Source organism: Nycticebus coucang, chromosome 14 (assembly GCF_027406575.1).
Source record: "Nycticebus coucang isolate mNycCou1 chromosome 14, mNycCou1.pri, whole genome shotgun sequence".
NCBI lineage: Eukaryota > Metazoa > Chordata > Mammalia > Primates > Lorisidae > Nycticebus > Nycticebus coucang.
Genome location: NC_069793.1, coordinates 87,718,472 through 87,724,480, shown reverse-complemented (window position 1 = coordinate 87,724,480; position 6,009 = coordinate 87,718,472). Strand labels below are relative to the sequence as shown.

At 38.5% G+C, this 6,009-nt stretch overlaps 1 non-coding gene across 1 annotated transcript; it reads left to right on the top strand.

The window, feature by feature from the left end:
- Nucleotides 1–3,670: 3,670 nt before the first annotated feature.
- LOC128566136 (U6 spliceosomal RNA) lies at nt 3,671–3,774 on the top strand. Its single transcript, XR_008374432.1, has one exon. It is a non-coding gene; the product is annotated as a U6 spliceosomal RNA (small nuclear RNA).
- The last annotated feature ends 2,235 nt before the right edge of the window (nt 3,775–6,009 follow it).

Below are 6,009 nucleotides of genomic sequence, written 5' to 3'. Positions count from 1 at the left end.
AGGAAAAAGGGTGAAAACTCGATCTAACTGTTTCCTGCTGACTCAGGCAATGATAGGAGGGGCAGTTAGGGTTTTTCTGGAGGGAAAGAGATACAGGGGTCCATGATAGAATCAGGTCTTGGACCGGAACCATGTTTATTGTGTGTGGCTTAATGATATTTCTGGAAAATATAAATCTGATTAGTATATTACAAGGCAAAGGTAGGACAGTGCCAAGTTAGAAGCACTAATTCAATGATGCTAAAAGAAAACTATACTCTTTTTTATTTTCAAGAGACTGAGCGGTAGCCAAGGTTCAGGGCCATTCCCACCTTGGGGTGTCATCCTGGGCTTCCCTTCACAGGCCTCTCATTGCCCAAACTGTGGAGGGGAGTCATTTTGCCCTTTGTTTGGGCTGACCTCTACTTAACATGGTTAGCCTTTTTTTTTTTTTTGAGACATAAAAACACCAATGAAAAGTAATAACTCTCAACCCACCTACAACATTTGAAGCTCCCTTAAAATATCTAATACACACTTCTAAAAAATTACCAGAATACCCTTACAAAATTAACTAAGTATATAAACAATTCTTACCTACATTCGAACAAAGTATATATACTATCAAGGAGAGGAAGAGAACTAGAAGATGTCTACAGAGATAAATAGAAAAAATTGGGGACCATGGAAGAGAAGAGAAGATAGTAAAAGCTGGAAAAGCTGGAAGAGCACAAGTTTTAGAAGTCCTGGGGTCAGTACCATGGCTGAGGACCCCAGGGCCTCTGAGTGCTACCTCCTTGCTCAGCTCTCCACCAGGAAAAAGGAATAAACAGAGAATAGTTTCAAAATTCTTCCAACAGTCCCTTCGCCTTCTTTCTGAAGCCAAGGGCAATTAGAAAGTTTGCTCCCCGACAGCCTCTTGCCCATGACCTGGAGGTCAGCATCTACACTATTCACATTTACAGGCTGGTGGGCATTGAATTGATTAATCCCCAGTAGGTAGCTACGGAGAAAAACAGGATAGAGGTAAGCAGTCTCATTACTTACCACAATGTCGTCTTTCCGTCTGCTGTCCCCGTACAGGCCTCGGGAACTTCATTTTCTCTCCTGGCTGGCTAGCCAAATCTGATACCGGTGTTTCAGGTTCTTAGTCTCGGCAATTCAAAGAATAAATCCACAGACCACAGGATCAGTGGTAAGACAGGATTTATTCACAGAAACAAAAATCACAACTTACCAAAAAACCAAAGCTCATGGCAGAAAGAACCCAGGAGGGGAACAAGCTCTCCTGCTTCCTCTTTGAGGTCTGTTTTCGGACTCTCTGCTCAGGAGTTTATATAGTGGTAGGGGGTTGTTTTGCCAGAACTCAATGTTGACATTTAGGCCATGGGTCTTCATCAGTTATACCAGTTGTCCCATCAGCAGCAAGGTGCCGGAGCTCTCAGGCCCTGGAAACTTACATGAGGAGACAGCAAGGTGCCAGCCATGCAGTTGACCAGCCAGAAGTGCACAGAAAGGCACCAGTGTCTCCAGCAGGTGTTCAGCCCTTTCCACAAGCTGGTTCCTCCTGCCTCTGCAGCATCAACACCACCAAGGCTAAGTGTGCAGGTCGGGCCACCTGTCCTACATCAAAGCTTCATATAGAAGTTATCTTTCTTAAGTTTAGTAATACCCAATCAAATAATGTAACATTGTAGAAAGGCAAATCAAACTTTTGAAGGTCAAAAAACTTGGTCCTCATCACAGAATGAAGGATAGGGTTTCTTGAATACAAAAGAGCTGAACCATAAAAAAGTAAAAGTAGCCAGAAACACTATTGTTGAGAAAGTTTAAATTTCCACAGCTGAATTTAAAATAACACCAGACAAGCAAAATATTATTACACATTGCCTTCTAATACAATGAAGTATGATACTGGCAATATCTGCAAAGTTCATTTACAATAAGCATGATTACCCATAGCATTTTAGACAGTCAGAGAAAGGCAATGTTCACCTGCCAGGAATTATGTTTGTTTTCTTATATGAAAAAAAATTTTATTTAGTAATTTCTAGAACACTCTAAGTTACAATTTTTTTTTTTTTGCATTCGATATATAAGGAGACAAAAGTCAGGGTGAGTCACCTGCTCAAAGAGACATATCTAACAATAACTGAAACAAGAACCATGCAGAAATGTGTGTTAACACTGCAATCCATGAATCCCATTTTCACTCTATTTTGTTGGTTCTTTCTATTAGCAGGAGAAATATTTTATTATCAATTGATAATTCAGCAAACAAAAAGTTTGCTTGTGTATTTATTTATTTCCAGACAGAGTCTCACTATTTCACCCTCAGTAGAGAGCTGTGGTGTCACAGCTCACAGAAACCTTAAACTCTTGGGCTTAAGTGATTCTCTTGCCTAAGCTCCCCAAATAGCTGGGACAACAGGTGCCTGACACAATGCCCGGCTATTTTTTGGTTACAATTGTCATTGTTGCTTAGCAGGCCCGGGCCAGGCTCAAACCCACAGGCTTCGGTGTATATGGCCTGCACTCTACCTACTCACTGAGCTACGGGCACCCAGCCAGAAGTTTGTTTTTTTATTTTTCCTGTCACCCTGGCCCAAATACCTGCAGTGTTTGTAGAAAAACATGTAAAAGAACATGCCATGGAATTGATAGGAATTAACCAAATTCTTCTACTTTAAGTTATATATCCAAGCTCATATTGCCAAATTTTTATGCACAGCAGTCCCAAACCTTTTTTCACCATGGACCATTTTCATTCAGGGCAATTTTTCCACAGACCAGAGTAGGTGAGGATGGTTTCAGTGCATTACATTTATTATTCACTTTATATCTATCATTATTAATTTTTAATGCATAATGAAATAATTAGATAACGCACCATAGTGCAGAATCAGGGAAGCCCTGAGCTTCTTTTACTGCAACTAGACGGTCCTGTCTGGGAGGGATGGGAAACAGTGACCTCCAAAGTGTGTCACTGCTATAAAGTCTGCCACCAGATGCAGCTTAACCATCACTTGCCACTCAGTGATAGGGTTTTGATAAGAGATTGCAAAGCAATTGATTTATCATGGTCTCTGCGCAAACCTCTCTGCTAATGATGATCTGTGTATGCAGTGGCTCCCCAGCACCAGCATCACCACCTCAGCTTCACCTCCAATCGTTAGACTGTAGATTTTCATGAGGACCATGCAGCCTAGATCCCTGCATGCACAGTTTTCAGTAGGGTTAACTCTTCTATGAGAATCTAATGCTGCCACTGATTTAACAGGAGCCAGAGCTCAGACGATGGACACAGGCAGTGATGTGAGCACTAGGGAGAGACTGCAAACACACCAGTGACTCCAGCACTGAGCGGAGGTGGCACACAGAGCTGATGACGCGAGCACTGGGGTGAGGCTGCAGACACAGCAGTGACTCCAGCACTGGGGAGAGGTTGCAGACACACCAGTGACTCCAGCACTGGGGAGAGGCTGCAGACTCAGGTGCTTGCTTCCTGCTATGTGGCTGGGTTCCTAATAGGCCACGCATCTGCACTGGTCTTTGCTGTGCCTATATAGGCAGATATTTTGGGGCGTGTGTTGTTTTTCTTTCTTTTACACTTAAACAAATAGGCCAACCATCACTAAACAAAGAACTTAAATACTATATCATTAACTTAATTGTTAAAGAATTTATTTTGGTGCTTGCTTCGGCAGCACATATACTAAAATTGTAATGATACAGAGATTAGCATGGCCCCTGTGCAAGGATGACATGCAAATTCATGAAGTGTTCCATAGTTAAAAAAAAAAAAAAAGAATTTATTTTGTCCACTTTTAGTTGTTTTTAAGTTACATAGCATTTATAAAGCAGAATACAGTGAAAAACAATTTTGTGGTATATGTAAAGAAAAAATCCAATACGAAACACCCAAGAGTTCATTGTAACAAGGGAGTAAGGGAGTTACAAGACAACCAGATTACCCACAAAGAAGCAGACACCCCCAAATGAGTCTCTGTGCTAATTCAGGTGCTAAGTAAGACAAAAGGTGGAGGACCAGATACATGATCAGTCAGACATATCAACCTTGTCCTGTCATAACTCAGGCTGAAAAGGAGGAGCTGATATGCAAATAAATAAAGTTCACTCTAATGGTTAATTCTTACAAGATTGCTATTTTAACCAGCATAGCTGTAAATATTTGACCTGCAATAGGTTGAAATATATATATTCATTTTTCAAAACCATCAAAGAGAGTCAAAATGCATGCAATCCGTTAGTTACTGTTTGCTAGGAATCATGTTGGGAAGATGAACATGTCTTCAGTAATTTTGTCAGCAACAATAATTATCCAGACTTATCGGAGAAATATTTATTCTTTTTCTAGTCATGACTTACATGAGTAATATTGACTTTGTAAAGTGTATAAACTGAAGGATTAGGACACAAATGTTATATACAAAATATCTTTGTCTTTCAGGACGTGGAATTACAATTCCCTAAAGGCAATGGATTCTGCAAATGGCATTTTGACAAATGAATTGCAAACTATTTGCTTCTTATAGATATGTAAGTATTGAGTTTTACAGGTCAAGTTTGATATTGCTTACTCACGAGTAAAGGGAAGACTTTTTAAATTGCATTTTTGCTTTCTGCCATTTTTAAAAAACTTACAAAATTGATCAATGTGCACTGAAAAAAGCTTAGAAAATTTAAGAAAAAATTCAAGTACTGAAATAATCAATGATTCTCCATAAGAGAATTTTGTTAGATTTTCATATCTATGTTTAAAATTTCATAATATTCAATCTATGTAAGCAGGTATGAGATAACTGCAAATCAGAACATCATGTTTGAAACTTGCTTTTTCTTCCACCAATATATTGTCATCAATATGTTCCTTAATTATATTTATGAATTACTGTGTAGCAACTCACATTGTAGAAACAGAGTAATGTATCCAACAATCCTATGTTTTGAATATTTTAGTTGTGTCCAACATTTTGTGAACAGGAATATATGCTATTCAAATCTATGTGTATGTTGTATGCAATCATTTCTTTTGCATAATGCCTTAGGATTGGAATACATAAAGACAATAAATGGATATTAAAAAATTAAATACATCTCAACAATTTGTCTCAGTATCGCAAAAGTTTCAGGCCAAACAAAAGAAATATCAAATGTGGACTGCATTTATTTAACATTAATTCTGTTTATGCATTTTCCACAAAGGTGCTCTTGTCCCTTCCTGTCTGCCTTATACAAAATCAAGTCCCATCCAAGTAATTGACACAATGAACCTGAAAGAAATAAAAAAAAACTACTGGAAAGATTATTGAGCTCCTCCTCCAAAACCCATAAAATACAGAGCTTGAGTATGCCATGTGTGACTGATGAAACCACATTTAATGAATCCCGAGGGTCCCTCAATTGCAGCCTGGCATTCTTCCTTACTTTATCCTTCTTTTACTTCCCCAGGGAGCTGCCAATTTATTTTGAATCCTAAATACAATGCATGTTTTTCCTTCCATTCCTCCCACTGTCTTGTTTTAACTACACCTCAATTTGAAACAAAAGAAAAGCTGCCTTAACAATCTCCACCTCATGCTTTCGCTTGTTACTTTCTTTCAAAAAAAATTTTTTTTTCCAAGCAATCTCTTGGTGAGTAAGTATACATATAGATTCCAGGTGCAGAAATCCTGGATTCAAGCAACATCTCTATTTATTTTTGATTATGTGTTCACGGGCGACCCTCAGTTCTTTCCTCTAATTAATAATATCTTCCTAGACAGACTTTTATAAGATTGTTTATAGTCTATGAATGAAGACATGTTTTGACTGGTCTGATAGTCACTTTCTCCAGTTCTTTGCCCTCCTAGTCTGTCAATAAATCCTTGGAGGCAGAAATAAAAGAACTGATTTTTTCTTATCTACAGACACTGACCTACGGAGAATTGGCTATGTTTATAATTTTCTGTGGTCTTAGCAAAATTTGCAAAACATTATCTTTTTGTTTTCCAAGCCATTTTACATAGT